Raw genomic sequence first — 23031 nt, 5'->3', positions numbered from 1 at the left:
GGTTTGGGCGTATGAACACCTTGAAAATGGACATATTGCCCAAATTGTTGTATACGTTTCAGGCTTTACCAATAGCCCTATCTGCGGGATTTTTCCGGTCATTACGCACGATGGCAATACGCTTTGTATGGGGGGGAAACCGTCCTAGACTGAAACATACTCTGCTGTGCTCCCCCATTACTAGGGGAGGCGCTGGTCTCCCTGACTTTGAAGCGTATCATACAGCGACAGTTGTTTCGCGGATCTTGGAATGGTTTCCCCACCCCGCGAGCAAGGTTTCTACCTTGGTTGAACAAGACCTCTCCTCTCTTGATCTTCGGTCCCTCCTTTGGGGCAGTGAGAAGACATACCGGGCCCTCACTGACTTATCGCCCCTGACCAGAGACGCTTTATCAGTTTTGTACCGCCGGAGAGTACCATATGCTTTGACTACCGACCCGGGTCCACTGACCCCTCTGTTTGACAACCCGGCTATCCCAGACGGTAAACTTGTTCACATGTTCATTGGGTATAAAAGAGAACAATGGCCCACGGCGCGACAGTTTGTCAACGCCACCACGGGTTCTCTAGTTATGGGGGAGCCCTCCCTTCCCTCGAAAGTGACATGGCTTACCCAAATGCACCTGACAGCTTACTGCAAGCAGCTCGTTAACTCAAGACAGACCCACAGACCTCTGACGGAGTTTGAGCAACTGTGCGTACTGCAAAAGACCCCCCGCCACACCCTCTCTATAAAATATAAAATGATCTTAGGACACGTATACACCTCCCTCCCTAAATTCACCGCAGCTTGGTCAGGGGACCTGGGGATTAGCATAAGCGAGGCAGACTGGCAAAAAGCCTTCTATTACACGCACAAATCCTCCATCTCAAGCTATGTTCGGGAAAAAAACTATAAAGTGTTATCACGGTGGTACAGGGTGCCGTCCGCCCTCAGGATCATGTTCCCGTCTACTCCGGACTCATGCTGGAGATGTAACTCGGCTGTTGGTACGTATCTACATATATGGTGGGACTGTGAAGCTATTCGCCCGTTCTGGAATCAAATATTCAAAATTTATTCGGATATCTATAGCAAACCCCTTCTACCCTCCCCCACGGTCGCCCTGCTGTCCATTCTCCCAGGTACATTCAAATTTCAGAAACACACCCTACTTAGGTTCTGCCTCAGTACGAGCAGACAATTAATATCCAGACATTGGAGGTCTCCCCTACCCCCGTCACTAGCCGAATGGGTTACTGAAATGAATGGAGTGATGTTGATGGAGGAACTTCAAGCTAAAGCTCTAGACAGCCACGCCAAGTTCTCCTTTACATGGGGATTATGGAGGGAGTTCTCCTCTTCGGACACATTAAAGAAATTACTCTTACCTGACGCGGGCTCTCCACCACCCTGAGGGGTACAGGAGGGTCTGATTTTGAACCATAGATTATAGGTTTGGGGCGCGAGAGATCTGGGCACACCAAATACCCCCCCCCCTAGGCCCTACCTTCCCACCCTCTTCTATCTTTTCTTTTCTTATCTTCTCTAGTTATGCTTACATGACTTACTCTCTTTATACTTTCCTTTTCTTTTGGTACTTTTACCGTCCTAAGCAGGCAAGCTTGATAACCCCATGATAGGACCATACCTTATGTTAATGAGGTTGAACTTCTTGAGCACATACTTTTATAAGTCGGTTGGTAAGCATGTTGCTACCTTTTCTTCTTTTTTTTATTTTCGTTTTCATTTTTTCTACGGTAACCCATACCATCGAGGGCATGTCCCTCTGCTCCCTCCTGGCCAGGGGTGCAGCTGGTTCCCAAAAGGGGCGCCCGAGCCAGAGGGAGCAGATGCTAGGTACTTTATGCTACACGAGTGGGTTGAACACGTAATTGTTTCTCTAGCTCCCATTGAAGTTCATATTATAAGTTATATGTTTTTCGAAAAGGTATCCTTTGTTATGATGAAAACCAGCCCACCCAATGTGGGAGGTCTGGTTTATGTATCTTGATGTCTGCCTAAAATTCTTTAATAAAAATCTTATTGAACCTTAAGAGTTCATTCACACTTGTGCAACTTAAAAATCGTGCAATTTACATTGAAACTTTACCATACGACTTGATAGGACTTTGATGCGACTTTGATGCGATTTTGATGCGGCTTTGATGTGACTTTGGATGTGTGCAACTTTGTTACAACTTTGCTTTGACCAATGTGATCATTTTGTTTGTGATCCACAAAGTCACTAGACATGTGCAGAACTGAAAATTTTGTTTAGTTTCATCAATTATTTTTTCTAATAAATTCCAAATTTTCAGAATGATTCAAATTTGTATCTGTCGAAAATTGATCAATCGATTAAAATTCTGTGTGAAGAATGGTCAATGAGCTGTCAGCATGGATTTTAAAGGGAACCGCTTGCTATAAAAAAAAAAGGTGTGGAGTCCTCCCAAAAATCCATACCAGACCCTAATCTGAGCATGCAGCACGGCAGGCCAGGAAAAGAGGGGGGACAAGTGAGCGCCCCCCTCCTTAACCATACCAGACCACATGCTCTAAACATGAGGGGGGTGATTTGTGGCAGGGGGGCTTTGCCCCCAGAGCACCTTGTTCCAATGCTGATGGGGACAAGGGCCCTTTTCCCCACAACCCTGGCCAGTGAGTCAGTATCAGTCAGTCAGTCAGTCAGTCAGTCAGTGTCAGAAGTGGAGTAGGGTGCTTCGGACCTTCCGCTTACGAGCCTGCTCCCACCCAGACCTGGCAGTCAGAAACTAGGCAGACTAGGCAGACTTCCATTACCTGTGCTGCACAAGAAACAGCTCCTAGGAACCAGGAATCCAGCTCTCTCCTCTCCTCGTGGACTCCTTCTTTCTCCGCAGGTAAGACCCTGTCTCTCAGGGCCTACCATCCTGGGGAACCACTGACGGCCGTCCTTCTCAGGGCAGCCGTCACACAGACCCCACACTGCGGCTCTCTATTTTCGTCTTTTGCTCGGCATCCTCACTCGCACGGCCACCCACGATTGTGGTGGCCCCCAGACACCCCCCCTGGGTGTATTTTCGGCGCTTTTTGGCGTTTTTACACGCCCGCGCCAGCCTGCTACTTTTCGCGGCCGCCGCGCCTCAGGAAAGTCCGCGGCTTCAGCCGCGGCCTACCGGCGCTCCGACCGTTTCTCCCTGCACCTACCACCAACAGTGCAGTTTTCTTTGTTTATCGCCCCTGCACCCCTAGAGGTCCCCTCCACCCCCCTATTAGCAACCAGATCGGTGGAATCATTTTCTTACATACCTGATTGCCCCCCCAGCCTGGGTCCTGTGTCTTTGCCTGGCGGCCATCTTGGTGCACCCCAGCAACAGTGACACCCAGCATCCCCCCCCCCTTTTCCCCTCATTAAGTCATCAATCTTTGATCCAGGGCTTGAGCCGATCGCCTTTAGGGATCAGGAAGGAATTTTTTTCCCTGCCGCAGCACATTGGCCAGCTTGCCCAGGGTTTTTTTGCCTTCCTCTGGACCAAGGATTGCTGAGAGCGAGGATTCTCCGAATCCTCTCTCACCAAACCCCCCCTCACGGTGACTGGCAACAATGGTTAAATTGCGATACTCTGCGGAAACCATTTGGGGTCTGAGACAATTCGCAACAATATTACCTGCCGTCACCACAAAAGCCTTAAAATCAGATCAACTTTTGAGAATCGATCGACGATCGATCATCAAAAATTTCAACCATTCAACACAGCTCAAGCACATATCATGTGCGTTGCTTAACACTAGATCGGCAGTTAAACACCGCTCAGAAATCCATGATTTCTTACTACAAAACGATCTAGACTGCCTCTTTATTACAGAAAGTTGGCTGTCAGACGACTGCAACACCATTCTCGGAGAATTGGTGCCAGAAAATTATCGCATCCTAACGGAAAATAGAATAGGGCAAAGAGGAGGAGGCCTGGCGGTGATTCATAAGTCGCATATTGCAATCACTAAACCGGTCCTTCAAAATCCTCTACCTTTTATGGAAACCCTTACGCTTCAACTTCAAGCTCACTCTCAGGAGACCGTTCACATTCTCCTCTGCTACAGGCCCCCTGGGCCCAAATCGCAGTTGATTTCAGCATTAACGGAGTTCATTTCCACTTACTCCCTTAACAGCAATCATCTTTTGCTGCTCGGGGATTTCAATTTGTGGGCCAACTCCTCACAGGATCCCATCGCGGAGGCCTGCATCGACCACCTGGAAGGATTAGGACTTCAGCAACTTATATGCGGACCCACGCATGCCTCAGGTCACACACTCGACCTAATTTTCAGACAAAATCTGAAAATAAACATTTTGGGAAATTAACCTTTGCCATGGACAGACCACCATGCAATTAGCTTCATAATTCCCAGAACTCCACTAGTCATGAAAGTACCCAAGCCGGTGAAAATACACTGGGCTAGATCTCAGAAGAAGCTCCACTCGGAACTCTTCAGATCTACCCTGGGAAACCGAATTGGGGCTATTCCTCCTCAGCTAGCAGCCTCAGATACTTTGGATGCCATAAATGCAGCTCTGCTACAGTCAGCCGACTTAGCAGCACCAAAGCGCAAACTCCGCAGCCGGGCAAAAAAGTCCAGCTGGTTCAATAACCAGCTGTCGCTATTGAAGCAAGAGCGCAGAAGGGCGGAAGCCGCCTGGAAAAGAAGTCCTTCAGAAGACCGCCTCAACTTCTACAAAGCAGTAACAACACGATATCACAAGGAAATTTTCAAAGCCAAAAAACTTCACTTTTCTATGGTAATTAACAGCGCAATGAATCGCCCACGCAAACTCTTCAGGATGGTCACCCAGACCATGAATCCGGGATGTCTTGAAGTCCCCACTTCAGACACCCAAGAGTTCTGCAATGAACTATCGGATTTCTTCATCAACAAAATTGAAAAAATTCGGGTAAGTATTCGGCAAAACAATACTCCACTCAGCCCCCTCTTCAATCAAAACACCGACGGAATGCCTCTACAATCAACTAAGTTCACTTTGGAACCCATCTCCATCGATACCACAAAAAAATTCATTGGTGCGCTGCGCAACAGCACAGCACCCAATGACATCATTCCCACCAAGCTACTGAAGGAATGTGCCGACATCCTGGCGCCTCCGATCACGCAGCTTATAAATCAGTCATTTAAGGAAGGCATAGTGCCTTCCCTGCTGAAAGAGGGCACAATCCTGCCGATCTTGAAAAAACCTAATTTGGATCCTATGGACCCAACTCACCGCCGTCCCATAACAGGTCTAAATGCTCTGTCCAAGATAATGGAGAAAGTGGTGGTAAATCAGCTGCAACAGCATCTGGACACCCACAACCTACTCGATCCATTTCAATCCGGGTTCCGTCCCGGACACGGTACAGAAACGGCCTTACTGAAAATATGGGACGATGCGCTCGAGGCCGCAGACGAAGGAGAATCGTGTCTCCTGGTTCTGCTGGACCTAAGCGCAGCTTTTGACACAGTAGACCATAAATTGCTACTGAGACGACTAACAGAAGTCGCCGGAATCTCAGAAGATGCCTTACCATGGTTCTCCTCTTTTCTCGGAAACCGATCACAAACAGTGAAACTGGGATCCTTCACGTCAGAAAAACGCACAATGCCATGTGGGGTCCCCCAAGGATCCCCCCTATCACCGGTGCTGTTTAATATCTATCTTCGTCCTCTCTTTGATATTATCGGTAGCCAAGAACTACTCTATCACTCTTATGCAGACGACACGCAGTTGTATTTTCGCATCTGCCATAAAAAGGATCATCATCTCAGATTAGAGAAATGTCTCTCTTCAATAGAAAACTGGATGACTAAGAGTTATCTCAAACTCAATAGCGCTAAAACAGAACTCTTTATCTTCGATGCCAGTCGGAAGAAACAACCGACAACAAACTGGACACCATCTCCCATCCTGGGACAAATCATCTCCCCTAGCTCCAAAGTCAAAAGTCTGGGAGTCACGTTTGACACCTTCATGACAATGGACGCACAAATAGGGTCAGTAGTCAGCGGGGCGCACCATTTGATGCGCCTACTACGCAGACTGATTCCATTTATCCCCAAAGAAGACGTAGCAGTCGTGGTGGGAACAATCGTGAATTCCAGACTGGACTATGCAAATGCCCTTTACCTCGGGCTACCCAAGTACCAAATCGCTCGTCTTCAAGTCGTACAGAATACGGCCGCTAGACTGGTGACTGGGAAAAAATCTTGGGAATCAATCTCACCTTCACTGAGATCCCTTCACTGGTTGCCAGTGAAAGACAGAATTGCATTTAAAGCACTCTGCCTGACACATAAGTGCATCCATGGGAAGGCTCCTAGATATCTATGCGACAAGATCAAACCGCACAATTGCAACCGCATTCTGCGATCCACCGACCAAAATCTGGTCAAGGTTCCTAAAACCAAATACAAGTCCAAAGGAGAAAGAAGGTTTGCTTTCCAGGGCCCCAGGCTTTGGAATGCTTTACCAACCAGCATTCGGTTGGAGCAAAACCACCTGTCCTTCAGAAGGCAGATCAAAACCCTGCTTTTCTGAAAGGCATGAGACACAAACAACAAGCGCCCAGAGGCGATTCAGTTCGCATGTGCCGCGCTATATAAATTTTTCATTCATTCATTCATTCAGTGGTTGTGGGGGTCTGCGGGCAGGGGGTTATCGGAATCTGTAAGCCCCCCTTATATATCAGTGCGTTATGTGCCGTTTAACGCAGTACATTTCTGCACGTTAATGCACACTCAATGCAGTATATTTCAGTGCACGTTCAACGCCGTACAGTTCAGTACGTTACTGCCAGATTAACTCCATATATTTCAGTGTGTTATCTCTTGTTTAACGCAGTATAGTTCAGTGTGTTACTGCAAATTTAACACCATATATTTCAGTGCGTTATGTGCCATTTAACACAGTACAGTTCAGTTCGTTACTGCACGTTTAACGCTGTATATTTCAGTGCGTTACGTGCCGTTTAACGCAGTACATTTCTGTGTGTTAGTGCGTGCTTAACGCAGTATATTTCAGTGCGTTGCGTGCCATTTAACGCAGTACATAATTGTGCTTTAGTGCATGCGAAACGCAATATATTTCAGTGCGTTATCTTCCGTTTAATGCAGTATAGTTCAGTGCACTACTGCAAGTTTAACGCTGTATATTGCAGTCCGTTACATTCCGTTTAACGCAGTACATTTCTGTGTGTTAGTGCATGTTTGACGCAGTATATGTATAGTATAGTGTATCAGTGGAGTGTGTCTGTGTAGTAGTGAGTACTCAAGTGCACCAAACACCACTTTCCATTGATTAAAGTGCATCCACGTACACATTTCCACATCTATATTACATTGAGTTAATAAGCACCCCCACATCATGTCTAGGAGGACAACAAAGAGAGGCAGACGTTTCCATTGGAATGTGAGGGGGACAGCAGCGTATGTGTCCACAGGCAAAGGTGGACGTGGTCAGTCCTCAGGCAGGGCATAATTTCCTCTGTTTAGTGATGTTGCCTGTGCTATCCAGCCACAGCATGCAGAGGAGGTTGTGGACTGGCTTACTAAACCATCCTCATTCTCCTCATCCTCTGTCACCCACGCAGAGGCTGGTGCACAGTCCACTGCGGCTGCCAGAGTGGCTAAACCTGCCTCCTTGTCCACAGCTATTCCTGCCATAGCCCCAGCATTAGATATGTGCGGGTCATTGCGTTCTGAATTAAAATTCGGATGAATTTTCTCTATTCTGGAATCCGGATGTATCCGAATTTCCAAATTAGAATAGAACCAAATAGAATCCGAAATAACAAAAAAAAATAAACGAAATTCAAATTTGAATCATTTTCTAATTATTTTTGAATACTTTTCGAATGCAAATAGCTTTCATATTCGAATTTAAAAAAAAAACTTTTCAAATAGTTTTCGAATTTCCAAAGAGAGTAAATTAGAATAGAAAATAAAGGAATGGAATAGAAAAAAAATGTATTTATTTTTTCTATTCTATTCTTTTATTTTCTATTCTATTTTATTATTTTTGGAAATTGGAAGACTATTCAAATTAGATTCAAATAGTTCAACAAATGAATTAAACAAATTCCGAAAACAACTTAAACTAATGAAACAAGTCTAACTAAACTGATTAATGTAAATAATGAAACTAAACAAATGTTTTCCTTCTGCACATGTCTACCCAGCATCAGGCATGGAGGAGTCAGTTGAGTTATTTGAACACAGCGTCAGCCACTTGCTCCTTGACGATGCACAGCCATTACTTAAATCAGTTGTTGGTTGAGGAAGGCAGGAACTTGAGCCTACAGAGAGGGGAGAACACTAGTACACAAATTGGCAGTCATGTTCCTCCAGCCGCAGCGTATTGCCAAGTTGTTTCCAGTGGTGGTGAGGATGGAGGAGATAATTATATTGAGGTCACTGGGTGCCAGATAGAGTAGAGGAGGAAAGTTGGCATAAGGCAGAACATCAACGAGGCAGCCATAATGGAAAAGTAGAGAGCGGCCACTCTATTCCATCACATTGTGGAGCTGTTATCTCCCATCCACTTCCTTCAGCTCAGCTGTATGGGCCTTTTTTTAGCGACTGATTTAATGCGCATTCAAAAAATGCCACTCACGAGATGGCGTTGCCGCGTTTCACCCCTCCTCCAGGGCGTCATTAAGGACATCTTGATGATGCCCTGGAGGAGGGGTGAAACGTGCCAACGTATTTCCGGTTTCACGTACCAGTGACGCAACTTCCGGTATCTGTGGAATGCATGCTACAGATGCGAACCCAGAACTCACTGATGTCTGTAGTGGTGTTTTTTGAATGCGCATTGAATCAGTGCCGGCAGTATTTCACTATGTACCTTATTTTTTCCTCATCTATTTTTATGTACTATCTACCTCGGTCTGCCTGAATAACCGTTTGTGGAAGCCTCTCTGAACCTCATAGCCAAACCTGGATATATGCATCAGATCTTCATTCTATAAGCATTTTTTGACCCCTGGACTGCAAAGCTGAGGGTCTATCAGCTCTGGTGAGTGGGGTCACAAGAGGGGAGAATGTTCTCTGGTATTCCTTTCATCCTGCAAAACTTGAATTGTCGTTAGAAGCACTTGGCACTTATCTTATTATCACATCACTATATCAATATTGTGTTCACATTATGTTCACTATACGTTAGCACATATATTCCATTAGCACTGTAAATAATCTGTATGTTTCATCATTCAAGGTTTTAGTACCTTTGCAACAGCTGCTGTGGTCTTCTTATAATTTATATTCCATTAGCGCGAGTTTTAGTTTGTATTGTAGTTTTGTTCCTTTGTTCACTGTGTAGAATCTCTTCATTTTTCAATGGGGGTCTAAGTTTGACTGGATTGCCAACCATATATTTCTTGATGTATTGCTGGATCCCTATATATGTTTGGAATTTGTCCAAGTTCTTTATGGGTGCATATTTTAACCCTTTGTCTAATACTCCAATCTCTTCTTGTGTGAGTGGTTGACCGCTCAAATTGAAAATACCCTCTCCTTTCACTCTTTTTTGCTTGTTGTATCTTCCCTGATCTCCGTCCTCTCTTCTTTCTGGACTTCTTCTGGTCCCTCTCTTTTCGTATGCTCTCAATGGTGGATCGTTTTCTGTACCGCGTCCTAAAAATACCTATTGTAGTTAGAATCAGGGTGTTGTAATTGATAGTGTCTATCATCTCTCTCTTCTTCATGTCGGTCCCTCAGGGGAGAATAGTAATTATATGTCGGTATTGGACTGCGTTTGTGGGGTCCCTGGGGTGGGCCCCTTCTATCTACGTAGCTGTAGCACTTCTTCATGTTGCCCATATGCCTCATATAGCAGTCCCCTTGTGTCTCTTTGCTCATACAGTGGTCTATTCCAGTTGCTATTTCCATTTTTGGGCTTTCTGTTGTTTTTCCAGTAGTGTGTTTTTTTCCAACCATTTTGAGGAGTGCGATCATTGTACGGAGGTCTTCTGTCTGGATATTGTGGAGTTTGATGACTGTGGTTGCCATTTCTCTCATCATATCTTTGATGTCTTGGAGTTTCAACTATATTCCTGTCTTTTGGATGATTATCCTGATACGGTCTGTTTGCCATATTAGAATGAGATTCTGTATTGGCATATATTGTGGGTGGACTCTAACTGTTTTTTTCCGGTGTAGAGTAGGTAGAGATTGGATCCATTTGTTCCAGCTGAATTTGCCATTGAAAAACTTGATCTGTTTTAAAATCATTAATATCTCTGGGGTATTGTTTGCCTTTTCCTTGTTGGAGTTCTTTATCTTCCTTCGTCAGATCCTTGTTTAATTGTGTTGTGAGTGCAGTCAACTCGGCTGTCTCTTTGTGAGCTTCTAGTTCCCCGCTTATTTCTCCTATAATTTGATCAATCTTTCCCATCTTGCTTTGTTTTCTTTTCAATAAGAACGTAAGTAGCTCTAGGCTCTTATCATTAAAAAAACTTAAACCATTTATTAATAGAATCTTGGTCAACCAGACCATCATTAGGTGGGATATCCCACCCTAAGCATCTGGGGACTATACTATTTTTCAGGTATCTTTTGAAAGTGGTTGTATCCCACCATAGACTCACTTTTTTCCATATTATGGTCTAATTTCCTCATTAGGCTTTCAAAATCTCCATTTTTTGTATTGGTATTAAAGACATTAAAAACATCAGCTAGATTCACTTTATATAAAAGAAAATACATCCATAGTGGCTGCAGGACTGGGTGGGTTGAAATAAAGCAAAAAAAAATTATAGAGGATATTCACGCGCTACCAGAAAGGTAAACGCTTTAGTTACTGCAAAAACTGAAATGGTCAATCCTTAGCTATAAACAGTAAATTAATTAAGTGAATGTGCTGTGCTTCAAGTGATAGTAAACAAATAACATATAAACAATATAAAGTGCAGAGTGCTTAAATTGATGCTGTGGAGTTGCCAGAAGTGTTAGTGCCTAAACATTGCTAAAGGATAAAGTCCGAGTAGATAAACGTCTATATTAAGTAATGGAAAAGAGTGAACAGGTCAGGTACTACAGTCCCTCTGCCACTCTGTGCAAATAAAGCAATATAAACTGTGTATAGGGCAGATGTTATTGGCACAAATGGAAAAAAAATGATTTGTTCTAAATTGAATGGTTTGCTGCAATCAAAAGGGTGCAAGTCGCTCTATGGTGACTTGCCCAAAATGTGTTTAATACTGTATAATGCAAGGATTGCGTTACCCTGGTAGGTGGCTTACATCCACCTAATCAATAAATAAAAATATGTGTATCACCTTGTGCTGTTCCACCACAATTTTTACAACTAGATAACAATCCACCAAACATATGTGTATAAACAAATAACAGTCCTTCTTATATACAGATATCCTTCCTGGTGACGCAATAAATTCTGCGAATTCTAGAAGCTGTTGACACCCACGGGAGAACACGCCTATCGTAAGACTGGCTCGGGGGGAACACGATAGAGGAACGCCTTTTCATTCATATATTTGCATACACGGCTGGAGAAGCTTGGTGCCAGCATACAGGCACACTAAGATGAGAGCGCAATATATGCTATATTTTTTTATGCAATAAATAATTTTACCTACTATACTATGATGGGCATCCTTTTCCTGTGAGCTTGTATAGGGAAAGAGAGGCAATAACAATAATAATCTCAAGATATCTGACAACTGTGGTGACGCAAAATAAGAGTGGTTATCCTGGGAATGAACCAAAGGCATTTATTGAATAGGATCTGGTGAGTGGCCAATTCTAACGGTGAGGGGACAATCATGGAAGTGGTGAAATCTGTGTTTGAACATTCCACAGGAGGAATATTGATGGTCTTATGAGCACTTGTTATCACAAGAGGATTCATATAGGAATTCTCCTTTATATATTTTTTCAATATTTTTAAATTTTTATTATTTGTTGTGATTCATGACATAATAGTTTTTTGTGAAACCCGTAATAGGGTAATACACGTTTCTGTAGATTTAAAGAGCACCATTTTGATATACTAAACACGCGCATGTTATATTTATGTGTTTATATACATGAATAGCCTTTCATGTATATGTATACATATGTTTGGTGGATTGTTATCTAGTTGTAAAAATTGTGGTGGAACAGCACAAGGTGATACACATATTTTAATTTATTGATTAGGTGGATGTAAGTCAGCTACCAGGGTGGCGCAATCCTTACATTATACTAAACAATATAAACTGTGACTTTTTTCAGTAAAAAAGTTATAGTGTTGAAATCCCTCTATGCAAATAAAGCAATGTAAACCGTGACTTCAGTGGAATAACATCTCAATGTAGATTGACCCCTTACCTTACCGCCATAAGGTAACAGCGTGTATATAAGACAAATGGAAATCCGGAGTCCTGCAGTTCATACTAATGCCTTCTTATAGGTGACATAAAATAAAGATCATCTGGGCAACCTTGTATCCTGGTAAGTGGTTCTTATTACGATAGTATGTATAGGCCTCCTAAGTGCAAATAGCAAGGTGTTATTGAGGTGTTATTCCATTGAAGAAAAGTCACAGTTTACATCGCTTTATTTGCACAGAGGGATTTCAGCACTATAACTTTTTTACTAAACAAAAGTCACAGTTTATATAGGTTTGCAGTTGTGCCATTCTCTTTCCATTTTCGGTGATGGATTGAACAGTGCTCTGTGAGATGTTCAAAGCTTGGGATATTTATTTATAACCTAACCCTACTTTTAAATTCACTATAACTTTATCCTTGACCTGTCTTGTGTGTTCCTTGGCCTTCATGATGCTATGTTTTCACTAAGGTTCTCTAACAAACCTCTGAGGAATTCACAGAACAGCTGACTTTATTTACTAATTAGATTACTTCTGAAGGCAATTGGTTCCACTAGATTTTAATTCAGGGTATAAGAATAAAGGGGGAAATACAACTGCACCCCAGATATTTATTTGTAAAACAAATTGGAAACCATTTATCATTTTACTTCCACTTCACAATTATGTGCCACTTTTTATTGGTCTATCACATAAAATCCCAATAAAATACATTTATGTTTTTGGTTGTAATGACAAAATGTGGAAAATTTCAAGGTGTATGAATACTTTTTCAAGGCACTGTATCTGTCTGACAGAAAAAAGTCTGACATCCGCTCTTTCGGAGTAGAAGACGTCTCCCCCAGCCTGAGGGGGGGGGGGGGAAAGGGGCACTATCTCATAAACTTTGTAACAAAATTTAAAAACATCATAAAACAACACCTATATTTAGGCCCAGGGCTGGACTGGGACAAAAATTTAGCCCTGGACTTCATGCAGACCGGCCCACTTTAATTCAATAAAATGCTGCCCTCCACCCCCCCGAAAAATCACGCCCACCAAAAGGCCCCTACATCCATTATTGTATATCATGAGAGGGTGAGAGAGAGGGAGGGTTGAGGGAAAGGGGGTGAGAGAGGGGGGTGAGTGTAAGAAAAAGAGAGTGAGTGTAAAAGAGAGGGGGTGAGTGTAGGACCCCTTTTTACACTGAGATGGTTTTTAGGCACTTTTGGGCTAAAAATAGCGCCTGAAAAAGCGACTGAAAAACACTTCCGCTGCAGTCCCAGTGTGAAAGCCTGAGTGCTTTCACACTGGGGCGCTGCCAGGGCGTTAAAAAAAGTCCTCCAAGCAGCATCTATGTTTTAAAAAATGGCCCACTGAGCCATCGGCCCACCGGGGAACTCCCTGTAGTCCCTATGGCCAGTTCATCCCTGTTTAGGCCTAATATAAATAGGAGGATCAAATATAAACCTCCTAGATACTACCAAGTTTTCTTTACTCGCAGCTCAGGTAAGGGGAGACAGCCAGATCATCACAAAACCAAAACATAAACACCAGGTTTACATGCGTAAGGTGGGGTTTTTCTTTTGTTTTTCCTTTGTTTACATGTTTGTTTTTTTAAGTTTTGGTTCTGTGGCAATCTGGCTATCTGCCCCGGCCTAAGCTCTCACATCCTTATGTTGTTATTTTCTCTTTATGAGCAGTACAGGCAAACTATAGGTTATGGACGAATGGCCATACTCTTTGGGTCTCATGTCCTCTTCATATATATATTTTTGTATTTCAGCTCAATGGTTTTGCATAGAGCAGCCCCAAACCTCCTCTCCTGGGGTCCCCCACCAGTGCTGTCCAATTTGGCTTCTCTCCGTCTCCCCCATAGCAAACCATCTGCTATGGTGTGTGAAATCTGTGTGAAATCTATAGACACACATAGCGCGGCATGGCCCTGCCCACGGTCCCTCCTCACATAATTTTATTAACAGCAGCAGTAGCCAATGGCTCTCACTGCTGCTGAGTCTCCTGTGAGAAGAGAGATAGAGGAGAGAAAAGCTGCTGCAAATGGGCACAGCGATGGATCGCGATCGGTCTCGGGTAAGTGTTTAAGGATGGGGTGGGGGGAGAAATTTTGGAAAAGTTTTTTTTACCTTAATGCAGACAATGCACTAAGGTCAGAAAAAACTTTTTGCCTTTATAACGACTTTAACCACTTCATTACTGGGCATTTAAACCCCCTTCGTGCCCAGACCAATTTTCAGCTTTCAGCGCTGACGCATTTTGAATGACAATTGCGCGGTCATACAACACTGTACCCAAATTATATTTTTATCATTTTTTTTCACACAAAGAGAGCTTTCTTTTGGTGGTATTTGATCATCTCTGCAATTTTAATTTTTTGCGTTAAAAAAAAATTAAAAAGACTTTGAAAAAAAACACAATATTTTTTACTTTTTGTTATAATAATATCCCAATTAAAAAAAAAAAAAATACATTTCCCTCGGTTTATTCTTCTACATATATTTGTTAAAAAAAACGCAATAAGCGTATATTGATTGGTTTGTGCAAAAGTTATAGCGCCTACAAAATAGAGGATAGATTTATGATTTTTTTTTTTTTTTACTAGTAATGGCAGCGATCTGCGTTTTTTTTGGTCAGGCCTGCGATATTGCGGCGGACATATCGCACACTTTTGACACAATTTTGGGACCATTCACATTTATACAGCGATCAGTGCTATAAAAATGCACTAATTACTGTATAAATGTGACTGGCAGTGAAGGGGTTAACACTGGAGGGTGAGGAAGTGGTTAAATGTGTATCCTGGGTGTGTTCTAACTGTGTGGGGGGAGGGGACTGACTGGGGGAGGTGACCGATGCTGTGTCCCTATGTACAAGGGACACAGATCGGTCTCCTCTCTCCTTAAAAGAACGTGGAGCTCTGTGTTTTTAAAATGATTAAAAATAGATAAAAATCAATCATATAATGTACCTGTAGTTTCAGTTTCGTTTTTGCATGTTATCCTGCCTCTGTGCTGTATAGAGCCATAGAGAAGTGATGGTTTGGAAAACGAAACTAGAAGCTCCCAGTACTGTGGTCATCAGGAAACAGACAACCAGGAAGTGTCCAGAATAGAGCAGAATTACAGCAACATCAGAGCAAAAACTAACTATGAGGACATGAAACCAGGACTGCAGTAAGGTAAAGGAAGCTATTTAGCTAAAAAAAAAATTCCTTTAGTGACCCTTTAAGTATGACTTTGTTTATTTTACTTTGATCATGTTATCAAATGGACCTGCTTCATTTCCACAACATAAAATATGGAAATATATTGCTAAAATAATAATAAGGAAGTAACAGTTATCACTTTCGCAACTACTATACACTTAATCCATTATCATAAATTCTCAGCTACAAATACATCCACCACTTACCCAGACTTGGTTAGTAATACTTGCGAGGAACTAGCAAATTATAATCAGAATATATATATATATATATATATATATATATATATATATATATATATATATATATATATATATATATATATATATAGATAGATACTTAGCAATTATTATTATTTATGCCACATATTAGTGAGTTATTGTAAGGAGCAAAACTTGGTTTCTTAAATTAGAACTATTGTGAAAAATATTGGGCCAGATTCACAGAACAGATACGACGGCGTATCTCCTGATACACCGTCGTATCTCTTGTCGTATCTTTGCGGCTGATTCATAGAATCAGTTCCGCATAGATAGCCCTAAGATCCGACAGGTGTAATTGACTTACACCGTCGGATCTTAGGATGCAATACTTCGGCCGCCGCTGGGGGGAGTTTGCGTCGTATTCCAGCGTCGGGTATGCAAATGAGGACTTACGGCGATCCACAAAGGTTTTTCCCGTCGTTACGTCGGCGCAAGTCTTTTTTTCCCGTCGCAAAGTTAGGTGTGCTATTAACATGGTGTAAAATTACTCCACCATGTTAAAGTATGCCCGTCGTTCCCGCGTCGCTTTTAATTATTTTTTTTTCGGCGTAAGTACGTTACGCACGTCGCGATTCACAAACACGTCGGGCCGCCGTAAGTTTGCGCAAAGCACGTCGGGAAAATTGCGAACGGAGCATGCGCAGAACGTCCAGCGCGGGAGCGCGCCTAATTTAAATGGTGCCCGCCCCATTTGAATTAGGCGGGCTTGCGCCGGACGACTTTACGTTACATCGCCGCAAGTTTCCAGGTAAGTGCTTTGAGGATCAGGCACTTACACTGAAAACTTGCAGCGGTGTAACGTAAACGGGTTACGTTACACGGCCGCAATTATTCATGAATCTGGCCCATTGTACTTTGATGACTGTACTGAATAATTCTAATGACAGGATTTACTATATATATTTTTTTATTGTACACACCATTCTATAGAGATTTCTACACATTTCCATGCAGGTCAAGATGACCAGCAATAGAAACCATGACACAGATCAGGGCAGATACTGCCAAAAGTGCAAATATAGGTCAATTTTCTGGAAAGGAGACTTGGCCTGATGGTCACATTCACTGTGGATTCAGATGAGCTTCAAGTCCATATTGTAAACAATGCTGTATTGACTATTTTATGCGGGTAGTTCAACGTTTAAGTGCCGGTTCACACAGGGGCAACCCGACTTACAGTGCGACTTTGTAAGGGCGACTGAAGCTTGACTCCAGCGCGACTTGAGGCAACTTACAACGCGACTTAAAGTTGCCTCCAGGACAGGTGACTTTGGCTGTGGCCAATCACAGAATAATCAGCTCTGTGGGAGGGAGGGGTTTGCCTGAGTAAACTATTTTATTTTCCTGTAAAGTTGCTTCAGTTAAGATGGTGATCTGACTTTGGAAGTAACTTCCATTGAAATCAATGGGTACAAGTTGCCTAGAAGTCGCCTTGAAGTAGTACAGGGACCTTTTCTGAAGTCGGAGCGATTTCAGTAGTGTGCATTAAGACAGCTCTCATTGACTAACATGGGATTACTGATGTCAAGCGACTTGGGGCGACTTGAGGTCTGACAAGTCGGATCCCAAGTCACTGTAGTGTGAACCGTCACTAAGGCAAGGATCAGTGTGTATCCTTTTCATCTGCCGTGGTTTCTAATGCAAAACCTACTGTTTGGGATTATCATCACTGGACTCTTTTGGAATTTTGATCCATGTTATTATGGACTATATATCTATCCTTACCATTGCATTTAAATAACACACTGTGCACTTGGTGTTTTTGTTCTTTTAAAGCGCTGCAGTTTATTGTTATCTTTATTTGGTTTTCCAGGAAACTTTTGTGCTAGATGCTTATATTAGTAATTATTTCATTTATATATCTATTAGTCCCTAAACAAGCGCAGATATTTTGTTTTTTCTTATACTACTGTAAAATAGCCTGGATCCATTGCTAAGCCAGTATCTGAACTGTTATATCCAAGAAGTAAGTGTTTGGACCTGGAACACCTGCTGGTGTCACTGTGGTCTTTGTATCTGAAGCATGCAGTTCCAGTATCCACCAGAAGTCAGCAGGATCCAGGAATTCATTTTTACTTGATGCTGGTTGCAGGGAGGGTATTTAGTTCCCCCTCTAGAATCTCTCAGTGCCTCTGGATTGTATCTGTGTGTGTACTCTTTGTTTGCTGTTTTTAAAAGCCTGTGATCTTGATCCTGCCACCTGTACCTTCTCCCTGTAAACCCCCTGATCTTGATCCTGCTGCCTGTACCCACTTCCTATGAACCTCCTGAACTTATCCTGCAACCTGTACCTGCCACAGTGAAGCTAGCCTCCATTCTCCAAGCTGGCCCTTTTCCTGACCTGTTTTACCCACTGAACCTTGCACATCCCCCCATGCCTGGCCTTGCTTTACCTAATTTCGTCTTATACCCTGTTTGCATATATTTTTTATATAGTTAGTTAGATAGTGAGGTGGTCTGCACTGGTGTCATATACCGTGTTGCTGTGTTTATGTTGTTTCTCAACTGTGTTGTATGCTTTGTATATCATTATTATTTGAACTTAGTTTTGAATCAGATTTCTTCTGTGCAGCTCCACATATCTGATCACCAGTGCATGATATCCTTACAACATGTCTTTGGTTGAATGAAAGATGCAATTCTCTAATTTTGCATAGAGAGGGTGCTTTGGGAGCATGACCAAAACTGCTTTGACACAATTGTTGTGGTCAGCCAGGGATTGTGAGTAAATCAGAATGCCAATCAGATAGGTAACATGGAATTACTCAGTAGTCACAGAAAACATATTATACAAACTCCTGGAAATCTGCTGGAGCCTTTCGCATTCAGTTTAAAATAGAAATGAAAGGCAAAACATTTGTGTATAGATATAAAAAAAATTATGAATATTATTTGTTTCCCCTTTTTATACTTGATCATGTTCCTTCTATTTTTAGCTGCATTCGAGCTGGGGGAGGAGAAACAGCAGCACACTGAACATGTCTGATCATTGGAGAAGAGCAGGCTGAGTTCCCGGCATAGCTATAGAACTGACCACAATCTGTTTTCCTGCTTAGTGTGGTCTGTTTTCAATAGGAAAGTAGAGGGACTGGGAGGAACACCAGGGATTTCACAGAAAGGATGCAATAAAAACAGAGTTGGATACTTTTTCATAAAAGTACATGGTACAGCAGGCACATAATGGGAATATGAAATGTTGGAGTAACAAATGCTTTACATATTCATAATGCCCATCTTTGTTATTGAAAGCTTTCTTACACTCGCCCCCCTGACAATTAAGTTATATGCCCCCCTGAGATCCATCTTGGAGAAGATCCAGGCACACTGGACACAACTGAAGAGTTCTGTAATTAGGGGAATTTGAAAAGGATGAAATAATAATGAATGGGAAAAGTGATGTGATTCAGGCCCTTGTAATCTATGCACACTCTGAGGGCCCCACCCTTTTTCAACCAAAAGAAACACGTATCATCTGCAGAAGTAGAGGGTCAGGTGAAGCTCCTTTACAATTTTCCACCATGTAGGGCTTTAAGGTAGACTGCCTCTTTAGGTGGAGAGGAACTTAAGAGTAAGTCTATCAGACATATCGTTGATGTGGAGGAAGGTCAAAGGCAGAACTGCTACTGAAAACATTGGCAAATTCATAACAGTCTTGAAGACTGGGTGGGGAGAACAGTCAGTGCAGGGATTGTCCCAAAAACACAATCATTGTGTTCATAGATCAATTTCTGATTACATTTGTAGATAGAGGGGCTGAAATTCTCAACCCCAAACCATAGCATTTCCACCACCATGCTTCACTTTTCTTTATGAGGCTTGTCTCCTGAAATTCTATATCTGGTTTTCAACAAACTACTGTTATTGTTACAAACAACTCCATCTTTGATTCATCAATCCACAGCACATTTTCCTACGCATTCAACATCAGACTGTAGTCTTGCTGCAATGATCTTTTTGAGCAGCAAAAGATTTTTTGCTGGTTCACCTCCCATGCAGGTTGAATTGCAATCTCTTTCTGATTGTAGACAGGTTGCACGTGCATACTCCCTAAGGAGGTGTTAGTTATTGACATGTAATCTGAGACATCTAATTAAAATTTTAATGGATTTGAATAAGTGGCAAATGTTTGGGGTGTACTTTTTCCACATGACAAATCTGAATTTTAATGTATGCATGTATGTATGAGTCATTCATTCAGATATTGACAGCATAGCATCGATCTCCAAATTGGTGTCCAAAGATTTTCTAAAACAATCATATCACAGCAAAGAACTGCAATTTTTCGAAGGTGGGTGATTGATTCCCCGATTCCCTATTTTACCTAAAAGTAACATTATTGTTTCTACACTACCAGTATCAGTAAAACTATTTAAAGCGGGAGTTCACCCGAAAACATTTTTTGAACATTAGATTTAGGCTAATTAAGGGGAGCAGAAGCGGGTATTTTTAAAAAAAAATCAATGCCGTACTTACCGTTGTAGAGATAGATGTTCTCCTGCCGCTTCCGGGTATGATCTTTGGGACTGGGCGTTCCTATTTGATTGACAACCTTTCGACGGTCGCATACAGCACGTCACCAGTTGCCGAAAGAAGCCGAACGTCGGTGCGGCTCTATACGGCGCCTGCGCATCGACGTTCGGCTACTTTCGGAAACTCGTGACGCGCTGTATGCGACGGTCGGAAGGCTGTCAATCAAATAGGAACGCCCAGTCCCGCAGCCCATACCCGGAAGCGGCGGGAGAACATCTATCTCTACAACGGTAAGTACGGCATTGATTTTTAAAAAAATACCCGTTTCTGCTCCCCTTAATTAGCCTAAATCTAATGTTAATTTTTTTTATTTTGGGTGAACCTCCACTTTAACAGATCCCATGCATAACATTTTCTGAATAGAGTTGTCTGTGCTGCCCATAGAGACCAATCAGAGTATGTTTTATTGCTTTATTTAAATTTAATTCATAAAAGAGAGAATCTGATCTTGTGCAACTATTCCATCCATTTTTACCGGCTTTCATGCATGTGGCCCACTGTATTTAATAAAACTGAGAGGAAAAACATGTCTTGTTTGTACTAATCTGCCATAAATGATACTATATTACTTTTTCGGGCCCCAAACTAACAACTGGACAATGTTTGTCAGAGAACATGGCCAAAAATGCTGTCATTGCACCCTCCAACATCCCATTTTCCAGCTACAACAAACAGATCCTTTCTATACTCTGACAGTAACATTATAAAAAATACTTCTTGGCATTTCTAAAAGGTCACAAAACGAGTAGTTATGGAATAACGTGATTCATATTTAGGGAATTGTAATGACTAACTCAGACTATAGCTGTTATCATGACTGCCAAATGGTGACCAGGAGGCTAGGGAGCCAAAGGTAGAATTTAGCTGCACAAGAAACTGGAGCACTTCACTCTTGTCTCTGATGTGCTTTGTCTTCTGCACTGTTTATGCAGCTAAAAGCTTATGCTTACATACATAATTTAGACAATCCCCCTCTTAAATATGTACAGTGCTTTGGAAAAGTATTCATACCCCTTGAAATTTTATTCATACCCCTTGAAATTTTCCACATTTCATGTTATGTTGCAACCAAAAACATATATGTATTTTATTGGGATTTTATTTGATAGACCAACACAAAGTGGTACATAATTGTGAAGTGGAATGAAAAATTATAAATGGTTTTCAATTGTTTTTACAAATAAATATGCGGAAAGTGTGGTATGCATTTGTATTCAGCCCAGTCAATACTTAATAAAGCCACCGTTCACCGCAATTACAGCTGCAAGTCTTTTTGGCGATGTCTCTACCAGCTTTGCACATCTAGAGAGTGACATGTTTGCCCATTCTTCTTTGCAAAATAGCTCAAGCTCTGTCAGATTGGATGAGGAGTGTCTGTGAACAGCAATTTTCAAGTTTTGCCATAGATTCTCAATTATTATTATTATTATTATACAGGATTTATATAGTGCCAGTTTAAGCAGCGCTTTACAATATTAAAAGGGAGACAATACTGTTATAATACAATAAAATACGAGAGGAATAAGAGGGCCCTGCTCAGAGGAGCTTACAATCTAATAGGGTGGGAATGAGCTGATGGAAGTGGTAAAAGATTAGTTGGAGATGTGATAGGCTTCCCTGAAGAGAGAAGTTTTCAGGGATCGCCTAAAGGTAGCAAGAGTATGGGATAGCCGGGCAGGTTGAGGTAGCGAGTTCCAGATGATAGGAGACGAGCATGGGAGGAGGAGACGAGAGAGCTTGAGAGTAGGAGGTCTTGAGAAGAGCGGAGAGGACAGTTCGGGTGATGTTTGGAGACAAGATTGGTGATGTAGCTTGGGGCATAGTTGTGGATGGCTTTGTATGTTGTGGTTAGTAGTTTAACCACTAGAGTACCGGGCCATCGTCAAATGACGGCTCCACGGTGACTCTGAATATTCAACAGGACGTCAATTGACGTCCTGTATTCCTGCGGCCACTGGGGGGCGCGCGCCCGGCGCGTCCCCGAGATGCCAATGCGCGTGCCTGGCGGTCGCGATGTCCGCCAGGTACCCGCAATCGGTAACGACAGAGCAGGGACGTGGAGCTCTGTGTGTAAACACAGAGCTCCACGTCCTGTCAGGGGAGAGAGGAGACCGATCTGTGTCCCTTGTACATAGGGACATAGATCGGTCACCTCCCCCAGTCACCCCCCTTCCCCCACAGTTAGAACACAATACAGGTATACATATTAACCCCTCCCTCACCCCCTAGTGTTAACCCCTTGAATGCCAGTCACATTTATACAGTAATTAGTGCATATTTATCGCATTAATCGCTGTATAAATGTGAATGGCGCCAAAAACGTGTCAAAAGTGTCCGATGTGTTCGCCGCAATGTCACGGTGACAGTAAAAAAATCGCAAATCGCCGCCAATACTAGTAAAAAAATTTATAAAATAAAAATGCCATAAATCTATCAGCTATTTTGTAAACGCTATAACTTTTGCGCAAACCAATCAATATATGATCATTGCGATTTTTTTTACCAAAAATATGTAGAAGAATACGTATCGGCCTAAACTGAGGAAACAAAAAGTTCTTTTAAAAAAAATTGTGATATTTATTAAATAAAAAAGTAAAAAATAGTGTTTTTTTTTTAAATTGTCACTCTTCTTTTGTTTATAGCGCAAAAAATAAAAACCGCAGAGGTGATCAAATACCACCAAAAGAAAGCTCTA

Source organism: Rana temporaria, chromosome 1, assembly GCF_905171775.1.
Source record: "Rana temporaria chromosome 1, aRanTem1.1, whole genome shotgun sequence".
NCBI classification, from domain to species: Eukaryota; Metazoa; Chordata; class Amphibia; order Anura; family Ranidae; genus Rana; species Rana temporaria.
This window is presented reverse-complemented; position numbering follows the sequence as displayed.